Source organism: Lampetra fluviatilis, chromosome 22 (genome assembly GCF_964198595.1).
Source record: "Lampetra fluviatilis chromosome 22, kcLamFluv1.1, whole genome shotgun sequence".
Classification (NCBI taxonomy): domain Eukaryota; kingdom Metazoa; phylum Chordata; class Hyperoartia; order Petromyzontiformes; family Petromyzontidae; genus Lampetra; species Lampetra fluviatilis.
The window spans coordinates 11929605-11945396 of NC_136296.1; the positions used below are offsets into that span (position 1 = coordinate 11929605).

Below are 15792 nucleotides of genomic sequence, written 5' to 3' on the forward strand. Positions count from 1 at the left end.
TGAGTTTCCTCAACGTGCTCCGGTAAAAGCTCATTAATAACTGGCCGATAACATCTTAATATATCGAGGACCGCAGAGCGTGGGCGTGGCACTTGGCAGCGGCTCACTGCGTGGCTTCTGCTGCCACCTTCCCACTCGTCTGTGGTTGCACCTCGCGCCTCTGAGTCGTCCTCTCGCTACGAGAGCGAGCGAACGCTGTGCGGTGGCGCAGTGATGAAAGTTGATGCAATCATTAGTATCGTCTCTTTGCGTGCGTGCGTGTCTGCTGCTGCTGCTGCGCGCTGACCGGCCGGTCCTTCTGGAACTGCTCCACCATCTGCTTGGTGTGCCACACCGTGGGGAACTCGTCCTTGTCCGGGTGCCGGTAGTTGCGGTTGAGGTCGCGGGCCGACAGCGAACACCTGCAACAACGACGACACCGCCGCCGCCGGCAACATAGCGAGGTGAAGGCCAGGGAGAGAAACTGGGGGATTTTTTGTTTGGCCCATTCCCCAGGCCAGGTCACGCCCGCCCTCTGCAAGAATAGCCGTGTTTTGGAAAAGGTGTAAAAAAAAATTGTGTAGCCGATTTTCGGCGTGTATGGCTCGTTTTTCAATAACAAATGAATGAACAATCGATGAGGCGAGTTGATAGGAGGAGAGTGGCGAGAGTTTAGGCGAGAGCTGTCGGGTGAGTGGTGAGTGCGTGACGCGGGGGTCGCGCGCATCACACTAAACTATGAACTAAAACTATTGAACAATGTTTTATTTTACCAGGTAAGCCCCACTCAGCTACGTAGCTCTTCTGCAGAAGTGACCTGGCCACAAACGATAGCCCAACGAAGTGGCTCATCACGTGGAAATGTACAGCAGCCAAATACCCTAAACGCGTGATGTTGATTCTAAATGTGGAGGGGAAAAACCGGAGGACCCGGAGAGAAATCCACGCGACCACCGAGAGAGAGAGACACGCAAACTCCAAACATACAGCAGGCGTCAGGATCGGGATCAAACCCACGCCCTCCTACACACCTGTAGTTCCCCACGATGACGCCGTCGGGGTTCAGCATGGGCACGATCTTGAACACCACCTTGCGCCGAAGCTCCTGCGGGGATTTAAATAAAAATGAACTGATCGGCGGGACGCAAAGAGCACAGCGAAGGACTTCACACGGAGAAGCCACCTGCTGCACTGGCTTATCGTGGCCAACCTCGCAGCAGCCGTGTGGGTTTAGAGTCTCGTGGAGCAAAAACAAATACAGATTATTATTTTTGGTGATGCTGCTGCTGCGTTGTCAGTGGTGGTGCACGGTTAACAATTAGAGCGCAACTCCAGAGCAATAGGATCACGTGACATATTACGTCATGTTTTTTATTATGGTCACGGGGTTATCGGTCGTTATTGTTTTGTTCGTTGTAAAAATTATCATGTTTTATGTTCAGCTCATTTCCTTCCTTCTCACGTTCACCGCTTCTCATTTACTCACCAATGCAACGCTGCTCGGCGTCACGAAAAATAAAAATGCGGCGCAGGTCCGAAACACCTTGCGGACAGCAACAAACGGCACCATCGAAGGTTTTAACTCGGTAAGAGTACACCTGATGATGATGACTCGGTAAGAGTGGCTAACGCATTGCTTGAATCCCATCGCCCGGCGCGGAAGACGAAAAAACGGCCGCGAGTTTATTAAATCCTCTCAGCAGCAGCGGCGGTGCCAAATGGGCTGGACCACAGGTGAGTCCATCGGCAGGTCACGTGTTGGTGGAGTCAAGGTACTCACACTTCTCCCCACTAACCGGTAATCGATTCTCAAAAACGGTTACCGGGTCACCGGTTAACAACCCGAGCGCGGAGCCGACCTGGGCGCTGGGCTCGTCGGAGGTGAGGAAGTCGAGGACTCCCTTCATGATCCAACTCGCCTGGCTCTCCCCGGGGTGCACCCTCGCCGTGAGCACCACCCCCAGCTTCCCGGCGTGCTCCTCCGTGCGGTCATCCTGAGACGAGTCTGCGGAAGGGGGAGGGGGGGGGGTGATGATGGACGGCGGCTGGTGGCAGAAAACTTGGAAACTGCGACGACAGCTCAAAGAAGTGTGGGGAGACGCGTGCCTGGGATTGCACTGTTGAATCGATATGTTGATGAATGAATAGGCGATCAATCGATCATTCAAACTATGATCAATTAATCAATAAATCGGCCGACCAATCAACAAATCAATCGACCGATCAATCAATAGACCAAACAGTCGACTGATCTATCAATAAACCAATCAGTTTATTGATATATCAACAGACTAATCAGTTGATGGATCAGTCAATAAATCAATGATTTGGGTGATATTTAAATCGAGCAGTCAATCGAGCAATCACTCGAGCGACGCGTGTACGTACCGTTCAACCCATCGATAAACCCCGCAAATATTCACAACGATGAACGTATCGAGCAAAGTCGGCGAGGTGCTGCCGGCCTGGCTGTGCCTGGCTGTGCCTGGCTGTGCTTGGCTGTGCCTGGCTGTGCCGGGCGCCGTACCGGGCGGGAAGTCGGTGACGGTGAGCAGGAAGCAGCTGTTGCCGGCGCGCGTGGTGCACAGCGAGTCGCGGCGGAGTCGCGCGGCGCGTCGGGGGTGCGCCAGCAGCGCCCGCACGTGCGCCTGCAGCTCGGAGAAGGAGTAGGGGTAGCAGTGCGCCAGGTAGCACGTGTCGCCCGCGTGCGCAAACTCCTGCCGCTCGCGCGCCACCGGCCACGGGAGACACACACACACGCGCACGTGCACACAGAGACAACCAATAGGCCAATCGATCAGTTGACCGGTCGATCGACTGACCAATCGATAAGTCGACCTGTCGATCGATAAATCAGATTATCAGTTGACCGGTCGATCGGTAGGACAATCGATCGGTCGAGCTGACGATCGACAGACCAATCAATCAGTTGATCGTTTGATCGGCAGGCCAATCGATCAGTCGACCGGTCGATCGATAGCCGCTGAGCGCACATTCGGCCCAAAGGCCCACAAACGTCAAGCGGCCAACAACATGAAGCGCTGTTCAAGTTGTGATCGATGCCGCGTGTAACGCGCCTCTTGAATGGAGCGGAGGAAGCAGTGAGAGAGGCTCGCAGGAGAAGTAGCCGTGGCAGTCGTGGAAAGAGAGTCACGAGAAGGTGAGTGAGCTCCGGAGAACGAGCGAGTGGCCAGAGTTAATCACCGAGTGCTGGGTCACCATTCACCCTGACGACTGCTGCTGCTGCTTTGGGGCCGTCCATAAATGACGTCACACGATTTTGGACGATTTTTTACCCCCCCCCCCGCCACTCGTCACACGGCGTCACAAAAAGTCAGACCCCCCCTCAAATATGACCTGTGTGTGTGTGTGTCCAAAACCATATTTCCATTTTGAAAATAAAACATGCTTCAAATCGCTTTAAACTATTGTCATTGTAGTGCGTATTTAATGTGGCGCTGCACTCTGATGTTGTAGGAGTGTCGTTATAACAATAAGTGTTGTTATAACAATTCTACATTTATTTAAAGTTGCGCATTTTCTTGTGACATCACATTTCTCACATCCCCCCCTCCCTCGTCACACATCGTCACAAATGTCTGACTTGCCCCCTCCACCCCCCCCAGGTGCGTGACGTCATTTATGTATGGCCCCTTTACTCTCAATTCCAGTGTAGGGTGCGGTGAGGCAGCAGATGGGCGCTCCACTCACCATGAGGAAATCGAGGCAGTAGAACTGCACCCCGGCGGGGAGCAGGGGGTTGCGGCTGGGGTTGCTCCAGGGTCCGTACCGGATGTGGTGTCCCGTCCGGCACCAGCCCGGAGTCCCTGACCTCGCCGCCACCTCCGAGTACAGCAGCGGGCGCATGCCTGCCGAGGTTCGCGGTTCGAATCCGGCGAACCGCCCCGGTTAATAGCGCGGTGTGCATTGACCACGCGATCATCTGACGTCATTAACCTGTCTCAGCCACCCGTGCGATTAACTTACAAGCACTCACAACCACCGACTCACGACCACCGAATTATCTCAACCGCCCCCCACGGCTGCAGCTCTTCCGCATCGTGTAGCCGTGTGGAGGAGCTGTAGCCGAGCGGACGGAGGCAGCTCAGTAAACCCAGCCATCCACAACCACCCAACTCACAAGCTTCCTAACCAGAGCACGGGGCGACTGCCCCGGGCCCCGCGCTTGGGGGGGAGGGGGGGAGCGCTGCGTATCGACGTCACAGTGTCAGATGCAACACTTCCGGTTTAGTTTGAAGGCGTCGTGGGATTTGACCCGAGCCCCACACCCCCCCCCCACTATGGCCCACCCTGACCCCACCTCGCACAGAGACCCCCACCCCCGCCGGCACCGCACCGTGGCCGTAGAGGCTGTCCCGCTTGAGGAGGTTGGTGATGACGAACCGGTACGAGGGGCCGGGGACCGCTCTCTGCACGCGGAAGTAGAACCACTGCGTGTGTCGCTCCGTGTGTAGGTCGCTGCGCAGCACCAACTCGTACTCGAACTCGCCCCTGGCAAAGACAAAGGTCACCACACTGCCACGTGGCCTCCGCAGACCGTTGGGGCAAGTGCCGTTAGCGGGTAGCACCTGTGAATGTAGAGACGGCACGAGGGTGGGGGGGGGGGGCAGCACCACGCCCGGCCGTCTTTGTCTCCCGGGTGGCGATATGTACACATTGCACCAGGTACTTATTTGAGGCTGAGTCGACCTAGGGGAGGCCCAGGACCGGTTCAGATAATCGTCACTGGTGTTGGCCGTGAGCGGGAATCGAGATCTTAGTGCAGCGCGCTAACCGCTACACTACCGTTCCCCACACACACAGGTACACACACACAGGAACACACACACAGGGACACACACACACAGGTACACACACACAGGTACACACACATACACAGGTACACACACATACACAGGTACACACACAGGTACACACACATACACAGGTACACACACATACACAGGTACACACACACACGTACACACACACAGGTACACACACACACACACAGGTACACACACACACACAGGTACACACACACAGGTACACACACATACACAGGTACACACACACACAGGTACACACACACAGGAACACACACACAGGGACACACACACACAGGTACACACACACAGGTACACACACATACACAGGTACACACACAGGTACACACACATACACAGGTACACACACATACACAGGTACACACACACACGTACACACACACAGGTACACACACACACAGGTACACACACACACAGGTACACACACACACAGGTACACACACACAGGTACACACACATACACAGGTACACACACACACGTACACACACATACACAGGTACACACACACAGGTACACACACACACACAGGTACACACACACACACAGGTGCTCGCTTACACTCGCCGTGCTTGTCTCAGGTTCCCGGACTCGAACCGCGACTCGAAGACCAGCGCGGGCGCGCAGAGCCCCGCGCGCGACGCGGCGAGCGAAGCGGCGGGCGACGTGGACGAGGCGAGCGGGACCAGAGGCCGCGTCCCCCATCGGTCGGGGTCGAACACAACCTGGCGGCCTCGCCACGCCGCTGCTGAGGACGCTCGGCCGCCACCCCCCGTGGCCCCGTGCCGCCCACATCCCGGCCACGTGGCCTCAGGTAGGTGCTCACCTGGGCACAAAGATGAAAAACTACTCAGCTGTCAACTATTTTAAACGATTTGTTTTTATTTTACCAGGTAAGGCCCACCGAGCTGTATAGATTATTTTTGAGAAGCGAGCTGACGGATCACAAATGATAGCTCAACGGAGTGGGTTTATAATTGTCATCGTGTGGCAATGTATACCATCGAGATACTCTAAACGCGTGATGTTGATGCTAAATGTGGAGGGAAACGCCGGAGGAACCGCAGACAAATCGACGCGACCACGGGGAGAGAGACACGCAGACTCCAAACATATACAGCAGCAGCAGGCATCGTCAGGGTCGGGATAGAACCCACGACCTCCCGTATACCAGGCGAGGTAGTTAACATCTCCTAGCCACCGTGATGATGATGAGAGAGACACGCAGACTCCAAATCTACAGCAGCAGGCATCGTCAGGGTCGGGATAGAACCCACGACCTCCCGTATAACAGGCGAGGTAATTAACATCTCCTAGCCACCGCGATGATGATGAGAGAGACACGCAAACTCCAAATCTACAGCAGCAGGCATCGTCAGGGTCGGGATAGAACCCACGACCTCCTGTATACCAGGCGAGGTAGTTAACATCTCCTAGCCACCGCGATGATGATGAGAGAGACACGCAAACTCCAAATCTACAGCAGCAGGCATCGTCAGGGTCGGGATAGAACCCACGACCTCCTGTACACCAGGCGAGGTAGTTAACATCTCCTAGCCACCGTGGCTAAAATGCCGCCACGACCACCGCGACCATGAACCTCATCGCTACGAAGGGTACCCAATGAATGAAGATACAGAACCACGCACGCCCAAGATGGCATTTTACAAAGGGTACCCAATGATTGAGGAGACAAGACGCATGCCTTTTACAAAGTGTACCCCAACGGCGAACCTCTGCATCATGCGGCAAAATTAATTAACAAACGAATGAACGAACAAACGAACGATTCAACGAGTGAGTGAACGACGTAACGAACGAATGAAACGTGCCGCACCGGAGGCGGGCCACGCGTCGCGCTCCTGGGCCGTGGCCGCGTCGTGGCACGGGGTGCCGCTGCTCGGGCCCACGCAGTCCCGGGGCCAGAAGGGTCCGTGCGAGGATGGGGGGCTCGGGGGCTCCTCGTTCACGGGCCCCACGTCTCCCTCCCCCCTCCTCCTCCTGGGCCATCGCCGCATGCCGCACGCATCCCTAGGCGGCTGCTCGCCTCCTCGCTAATGTCACTTGGCGTCGGTCGTCGTCGTCGTCGTCATCGCCGTCATCGTCGTCGTCATAATCATCGTCGCCCCCACGTGGTCAAACTGTCATCGGTCAACGTCGCCGCGTCACTCTGTGTCACCGATGGGTTGATACGAAGCGGATGTGATGGGTGGACGTGGTAGTCGTGGTGTTGGTTGTAGTCGTACGATGGAAGTGGCGGTGGTTGTGTTGTTGTGGTGGAGGTTGTAGCTGTGTCGTGGTGGTGGTGGTGATCGGTCACGGTAGTGGTCGCGATGTTGGACTCGGTAGTGGCCTTGACGCTCACGCGGTACGACGGTGGTGACGGTGGTGACTGTGGTGATGGTGGTGACGGTGGCGATGTTGGTGGTGATGGTGGTGACGGTGGTGACGGTGGTGACTGTGGTGATGGTGGTGACTGTGGTGTTGGTGGTGATGGTGGTGACTGTGGTGACTGTGGTGATGGTGGTGATGGTGGTGACTGTGTTGATGGTGGTGACGGTGGTGACGGTGGTGATGGTGAGTCAAGGTGATCACGTTGATGGTGGTGGTGGTAGCTACGTGGCGTCTTATATCCGAGCAGCTCAATCCCCGTTTAAATGAAACCACATGGCCACAAACATGTTTTATATACAACAAAGAGGTTGGTGGTGGTGGTGGGAGGAGGAGGAGGCGATGTGAGAGGGTGGTGTGAGGGCCTTTCACATTTCGCACCACACCCACCAGCTGCTCTCTCGGGGATCATTGAGATGGCTTCGTGATTTATCGACCTCTGAATAGCGTGGGCCACACCTCGTAGAAGTGCGCCCTCTGAATGGGGGGAGCGGAGGGCGGTGGGAAAAGAGGGGGGGGGGGGAAGAGCGATCAATGAAGCGAAATTGCCCACGTGGCTGTGACGTACGGAGGCTGTGGGCCACTGCAGCGCCGCACGTGGCCTGGCAGCAAGACGACTGCTGCTGCTGCTGGGTTCGATTCACGACTCGGGCTCCTCCCTCTGTGTAGGTGTTTGTGTGTTTGTGTGTTCTCCCCCCCCGTTCCGCATGGGGGTTTCTCCAGGTTCTCTAGTTTCCCTCCATACCGACACATATGTCTACGTAAATACAAATCGTGCAATGGAACTGGTGTTGCAAATGGCAAAGGAATGCTGAAATATTCCCAGCAAATGACTCAGCTGGGATTACACGCGGCCACCATCGCCCCCCGACAGCGAAAACCTGACAGGGCCCTCCTGCAAACAAGGTTTTGAGACTCCGGGATGATGTTCTGGGTAAGCAAGCGGTGTAGAATAATTAGCATTGCTAATTGATGCGAATGATATGAACGACACATGAATAACTCCAGTCTGTGACCGAACATGTTAAATACTGTATTAGTCCATCGATCTATCGGCTTTACAGGCCAATAGTTTACATCAGCATTTGTTTAAACCAGCAAACATCTGTGTGCTGAAGTAGTCCTGAAAATAATTGGCGCATTTTGTTCACGTGGCAAACGTCAGTAGTATGCTGTGTTGGGTGGAGGTGGGTTTACGACAAATTTACGCGATCAAAAAAAAACGTAATGATGAATTACTTGTATGATTACTAAGATGGTAATTACGATGACGTTAATGTTGATGGCGACGATGACGACGATGTTGGAAAAGTGACACTAAAAATTACGTAATGATGATCGCGACAATGGTGGCGATGTTGATAACGAAGATAACGATGACGACACGAATGCATTACGATAACGATCACAAAGTTGATGATGATTGCCTCCAAACCATCAGCTGCACGACTCCACTGTGCCCCCCCCCACCAGCCCCCCACGTTCCATCCCGAACCACACAGCACAACACCGAATCGGTAAAACACCGCAACGATCCACACGGTTCCTTATTTTTTCAGTGGAACAAGCTACACGGATTATTAATTATTATTATTTCTGAGAGGCTTAATGATCGTGCACTCGTGCTGCGTTCACGACTGAACGCTTCGTTAGGCGCCGCTTGCTCAGGGGGCCTTGAGGAGTGACCCCCCCTCCTCCTCCCCCCTCTCCACCCTCTCCACCCCCTCCACTCCGCGGGGCTCTCCAGAGCCCTTCACCAGGACCTTTGAGGTCCGCTCTCGACGTGAGCATCAACAAGCCAGGCTCCTGCTCCTCCTCCTCTCTCTCCCCCAGCACGCAGAGGGAACTTCAGTCGTGCGTCTGCTGCTGCGGTGGCGAGATGTTAACTACCTCGCCTGGTATACAGGAGGTCTTGGGTTCGATCCCGACCGTGACGATGCCTGCTGCTGTGTATTTGATGTTTGCATGTTCTCTTCGTGGTCGCGTGGATTTTTCTCCAGGTCCTCCGGATTTTCCCTCCACGTTTAGAAACGTGCGTTTAGAGCATCTGTTGTCACGTTCTGACCCCGTGCCCCGACTGGATATCTGTGCAAAAGAGCTTTACAGCTCATCGGATTCGTCCTCCAGTCACAAATACACATTCTGATTCCGATTATGAATTGGAGGCGCGAGGGAAAGGACAACACGTTGACACGGAGCGACAGTAGCGGCAGAGACAACGTGGCGCTGGGAGACACGGGACAAGTCTTCGGACTAACTCAAGCGGCGCGATGGCCGGTGGTCGAGACTTGACGACGGAGTGTGGCAGCTGAAGAAGGAGCGGAAACGCACGCCCGAGAGCGTACGTCCACAAACGGAGACGGAGCCACGAAATCCGCTGCTTGCGCACACAGGATCCCGACGGATCGTTGCAAAAACAAATCAAGAGTCAGCTGCACTGCCCCAACACAGTCGCCCGACAGCAGCCAAAGCATAGCATCAGCTGCCGCTCGCAGCTGTGCGCCGTTCCCCCCTTTCAACCCAGCTTAAATATACGCTCCAAGCGTGGTGGTGTTTCATTCAGACGCTGTCTCCCCGACAGACCTGGTCTTCACCTGAGGACGGCTGCTTGCGTTGTGGCCGAAACGTCGTGAGAATAATTTATTATGTTTTATTTTTATTATTTTATTACTTCCCTTCTACGTGACTTTACCGAAAGAACCAAGAAGACTGCCCAGAGACTCAAGCCCGACTGAGCTCCCGAGATCCGACGTCTGCCGAGTGCACTCTGCGCAACGTGGCCACGGCGGCCTGGGCCGCTCTCCATTGTAGTCGCCATCGCATTGCGCGCCGCACCTTCCGTTACATCACTCGACCCCCCCCCCTCCGATATGTGAAGACCGCGTGGGAGTTTGCGCTACGTGCAGACGACGCGTCCCGCGCCTAAGATGCATTGCGTATAGGCCAAAGCGGGCAAGTGCCCCCATTGCAAAACAAGCGGCGGCCAATAGCAGCAGGGAGGCGAGCTGGTGTCAAGTTCCTACCGCTCTGCTTTTGTCCACTCGCCCGCTGTGGCAAAGGCAATGAATGGCGCCCGGGGTGAGCAGCTCGCTCTGCGTTCAGTGTGGGGGGGGGGGGGGGTGCCGTGCTCGCCTTCACAGGTGCTGCTCGCTAACAGCACTTGTCCCAACAGTCTGTCAAGGCTGCACGGAGGGATCTTTGCCTTTGAGTGTGTGTGGAGGCTTGGGCAGGGGTAACGTAGTTGGTTAACGCAGTGTGCTACGAACCTGGCGTCCCGAGATCGATTCCAACTCACGGTCATTGTCGGTGATACATATTTGAAGGAGTCCTGGACCCTCCCCTTGGTCGGCTCAGCCTTAAATGAGTACCTGGTGAAAGAAAGGGGGCCTGGCGTGGTGACGGCCACCTACCCCCTCGTGTGCCGTGTTGGCCTTCATAGGTGACAATTTCTACGATGATAGTTTTTTTACGTGGTGCCGGGTTGTGGACGCGTGTCGTTGGGCATGCTTTCCAACGTTTCACCCCACGTGCTGGGAGCCTCTTCAAGCCACCGAATGTATCTTCCTCAATGAGCGAATTCAGTTTCCGGAGAAGCTCCCCTACACGTCGAGCGAAACACGTGGCACCGCAGCCTATAACACCTGCCAAGCACTGCACCCAGACTTACACAGCGATACGTGAGCAGTACGATAAAGGAACGAGGTAATCCCAGACGGTGGTGGTGGTGGTGACGATGAGATCGTAAGCGCCGTCCTTGAAGGAGGCGTCAGTCAGTAACAAGATGAAGACTTAAGAGCCAATCGGCAGCGACAATGATTGCGAGTATCGGGGCGCCGAACATCGCGGTTGGCTGTCGACTTTGTAACCGTCGCAGAGGCGAGCAGGAGGAAGGAAGCGGTGGCGAGGTGTGATGACCTTTTGACCTTGACCTTGAAGCATCAGTTCTTGTATCCCCCCCCCCCAGTTTAGCACAGTGAGCTCATTCCTCCGGCTCACTCGCGCGTGCTGTGAGACTTTGCGCAGCAGGAATTTCGCATTTGCATCCTTCTCTCGCGCCCCTCTACTCACAGAGACTGAGACGGGGGGGGGGGGGGGGGGTCTCCACTCCATGCGCCCCTCCCCCCCAGAAAAGGGGGTCTGTTTCTCCCGAATCCACAAGCCGAGAGACTTTTTTATGTCGCGGATCTCGCGATACAAGTTAAAGGCGCAGCCCTGCAATTGCTTGTTCACGCCTCTGCTGGCGGAAGGCTCTCCGCTAGAGGGAGTTCCAAAGAAGCCCTCTGGAGCGTGTTTTGGCCTCTTACATGCTGGCCCGACAACGTAGCAATAACAAAAATGATCATTTACGTTTGCAAAGTGGCGCATTTCATCCGTGTATCCTAATGCGTCCATGTATGTGAAAGCAAGACAAAAACAGAACCTGCAGGGTAAACGGCCAGAACTAGGTGGGAATAAAGAACCATTTACAGGAGTGAGATATCAAGAAAGACTGAAATAGCTCCATGGACTCAGATTGGTTTCATTACCAAAGGAACAAAGTCTTGTTCCATAGTCTGAGAGCTGCACAGTGCCAAGCAAAATCTCGATCACCCCAGGAACGGGGAGCCTTGACCTCGGAGTCCTGAAAAGAAGGCGATCCGAATATTTCAGGGACATCGTTGGAGTATAAACACGGATCAGTTCCTGTAAATATTTTGGGGCCAACCCATTGAGAGCCTTGTAGGTAAGCAGCAGATCGTATAATTCACTCGGTACCTGTTGCCCTTAGCTTCGCTTGACACGTGGCGACAACACGAGATTCGTTACCATTGCAAGCCGTTGCAGCAAGCATGACATTGCATCTCGAGCACTTCAAAGCTCTCCGGATTCTTCCAGTCTGAATAAAGATTCTGATAAGGCAGATTTGATTATTCATATATGGTTTGTTGGGTCAGCTCGCGTGAGTTAAGTGCGTGTCGTAAACCCTCCTCCACCCGACGCAGCCAATTAATAAAGTTGTCACGTGATGAACGCTGGGAATGTATGACTGCTTCAGCAGCAGCAGCAGCACCGCTGGTGATCCGAAACCCATTTATCACTCGGGTAAGTGACGTTTTGTTGATAGTTGCAACCAGCAGCATCAGGGAATTGTGGGAATTTTTGCAACGACGCCCATTTTACTTGCGCGACCGGACCCCATAGCATTCACGTGGTAAACTCTGACGCCGCTACTGCTGCTGATGATGAGCAGGGCTTGCTGTCGGTTCGAAATATATTGTGGGGGGGGGAGGTGATTGTTCTGATGCAGGTGCTGATGATGATGCCGATTCTGTTACTTCCGATGATGATTGCATTGCTGAAGATTATATCATTTCTGCTCCTGCTACTATTAATGCTGCTACTGCTACTATTAATAATTCTGTTTCTGCTACTATTAATGCTGCTGCTACTATTAAACCTGCTGCTGCTACTATTAATCCTGCTGCTGCTACTATTAATGCTGCTGCTGCTGTGAACGCTGCTGGTACGAATAATCATCACGACGATTCTGTGACTATTACCGCCCCTGCTGCTCACAGCAACCACGACCTCAACAGCCCAGCCACAACTCCCGCGCGGCGCGCTCACCGCCAACGCACCTGGAGACCTCCCGCCGCGCGCCGCGTCTCTCCAAGGGGCCCGGCTCGACTCCCCCGGCACCGCGGCCGCCTCGCACCACGGCAGCCTCTGCAAGAGCTCGCCGCGTCGCGCCGGCCAGAAGGGTCCGTCCTCTGCCAGGAGGGCCCCCCTCTTGTCCACGTAGGAGCCGTCCCGGCGACGGCGCAGCCTCGAGCCGTCCCCGAAGCGGCCCGTGCGCATGGCCGACAGGGCCTCGGCGCGACTGTAGCCGCCGAAAGTCCTTGGGAAGACGGGGCGAGGTGGGGCCGTGGTGGTGGTGGTGGTGGTATTGGTGGTGGTGGTGGCCGCGTCTTCGACGGTCTACACGGGGCGGCGGGTGGGGAGGTCACGGGGTCATCACACTTTTGACTGCGCTGTGCAGCTCCCAATCTTTCGAACAACGCTTTGCGCCTTTGGCTAATAAGATGATAAGAGTCGTTACAGCTGTTATTTGAGTCGTTCTTGAAAACTCACCTCTTTCAATTTAACTTTTTTTTTTACCAGGAAAGGTCCCACTGAGCTATACAGCTCTTTTTCAGAAGCGACTTGGCCACAAATGATAGCTCAACGAAGTGGCTTATTACGTGGAAATGTATGGCAGCCAAATCCTCTTCACGTGTGTTTCTAAATGTGGAGGGATAACCCGGAGGACTGGAAAAAAAATCCACGCGACCACGGGGAGAGAGACATGCAAACTCCGAATACACAGGCATGATCGAACCCACAAGCTCCTGCACACCAGGCGAGATAATTAACATCTCGCCACCGTGGTGAGATGCTATCTACATTTACCCCCTATAGTTCTGAACGTTTACCCTGCATGCTCTATTTATTTCCTTCTTTCCATACACACAGTGGCGCATTGCTGGCATCTACGGATGAAATGCACCACTTTATCAATGCAAATTATTATTATTTTTACTAACCCGATCGCCTGTTGGCGTCTTCTGGTCTAACGCTGGTGGTGAGACGAGGCCCTAAAGAAGGTCTTTGGTCTAGATATTATCAGAGCCACGTGTTTGTGTTTGCATGTTCACCACAAGTACTCTGTGTGGTTAATGCAGACTTGATGCCTTGAAAAAGGTTTATATTCGGCGTTTGAACATCTTAACACAACTCCTGTTTTATTGCCAGAAAGGGTAAAACCTATTCTTATTTTTTCATACTTTGATTCTGGCAAAAAGGTCCCAATTATTATTATTCGGATTATCCAGGAAAGCCTCACTCGTGACTCAGGGTCCTGCCAAGTAATGGGCGATGTTGTTATGTGTAATTCTAATCGAGTCATTTATTTTCACTTTTTTTATTTTGTAAAAAATTTGAGCCGTGGAGTCGACGCACAACGGCCGACTTAAGCAAGGCGGCCGCTGGATTCCAATCGTGAACAAAGCAGCGAGCACCGCCCTTCGAAAAACCAAATCTGCAACAGCAACAAGAAAAACACGCAAGGCACAAAGACAAAGATCCCCCGCGTAGCCTCAACAGACTGTTGGGGCAAGTGCTGTCAGGGGAGCACCTATCAAGGCCGGCACGGCGCACGAGGCGGTGGGTGTCCAACACCACGCCCGGTCGCCTTTGTCTCCCTAGTGCTGATGCTTACATACCGTATGAGGCACTCATTTAAGGCTGAGTCGACCTATGGGATACACGTCCACACACACACGCGCACGCTCACCTTCCACTCGCCTCTGCTCCTCTGCCCGTAGCTCATGATCGCCTCTCTCTCCTCCCTCTGCGACTTCACCTTGCGACTCAGGAACTCGGTCCAGTACTCAGCGTATCTCCTCGACACCGTGAGCGGCCACAGACCGGGCCGCAGTGCCTCGGGCAACGCGACCCGAGTTCGACTCCTGACCCCGGCTCTCACAGTATCCTCCTCGATCGCGTCCAGAGCTCTGCCGTCAGCCGCCTCGCCGCTTAGGGGTGGCTGAGCGGCAGCAAGCATGCTGCATCGACACATCAGAACTAGTATCATCATCAGCATCGTCACCATCAGCAGCAGCAGCACCAGTATCATCAGCAGCAACATCATCATCAGCACCAGCATCATCGGCGGCGTCGTCAGCATCAGCAGCAGAAGTATCATAATTAGCACCAGCAGCAGCAGCATGAACAGAAAATAATCAATATGGTCATCATCGGTGAAAACGGTAGCATCATCGTCAACAGAAGCAGCAGCATCGGCACCACCAGACAAATATCATCATCACCAGCAGCAACAGGAAAAACAGTGTTATCGACAGCAGCGATACATCGTCAGCAGTAGCAACAATATCAACACAAACAACAAAAGACAAGAATCAATATGGTCACGATCAACGGCATCATCATCAGCAACAGCAGAAATAAATTAATAATACTCAGCATGGACATCATTATTAACAGCAGCATCATCTTCAGCTGCAGAACGAACAATATTAGTAGGAGTCAAATAATAATCATAATGATCGTCAGCAGCAAAGCAGTACTAAAGCAATAATGATTCAGCATCAGCAGCACCAACATCATCAGCCACAAATAATAACGATAATCATCAGTACCAACAACAACAATCGCAGACTCAACACCATCACCACCACCATCATCATCATCCGCCGTACATGAACAGCGTGGACAATGTAGCACCGTTTGGCGACACAGCACGGGACCTGGCCACGTGGTGCACAGGACACCTGGATTCGATCCCAGGTAACGGTGCCACACACCTAGGAAGAGCCTCTTCATCCGTCGCTGATGCCGCACTGATCCGATCCTCCCCGATCCTCCTCCGATTCTATCCCATCCCCGAGATCGTGCGACTGTGTGTGCGCGCGTGTGCACGTGCGTCTATTTGCGTGTTTCAGTCTGCCCCTCCGTGTCTTATCTACTGCGCTACAAACCCCAGCCACCCGAATTCAATTACCGATCCACCGCCTAGACATCCGTTGCGAGCGCGACATC

General features: G+C 54.0%; 1 protein-coding gene and 1 long non-coding RNA gene across 2 annotated transcripts in view; one reads left to right on the top strand and one right to left on the bottom strand.

Annotated features, from left to right (window-relative positions):
* CLU (clusterin) overlaps positions 1-15792 on the top strand; it is a 184685-nt gene that overhangs the window by 105749 nt on the left and 63144 nt on the right. The gene's annotated exons all lie outside the window — the stretch shown is intronic.
* On the bottom strand, positions 361-1945 carry LOC144938633 (uncharacterized). The gene is made up of 3 exons (XR_013637865.1): positions 1839-1945; positions 1011-1084; positions 361-401 (listed from the first exon to the last, which is right to left on the bottom strand). It is a non-coding gene; the product is annotated as an uncharacterized LOC144938633 (long non-coding RNA).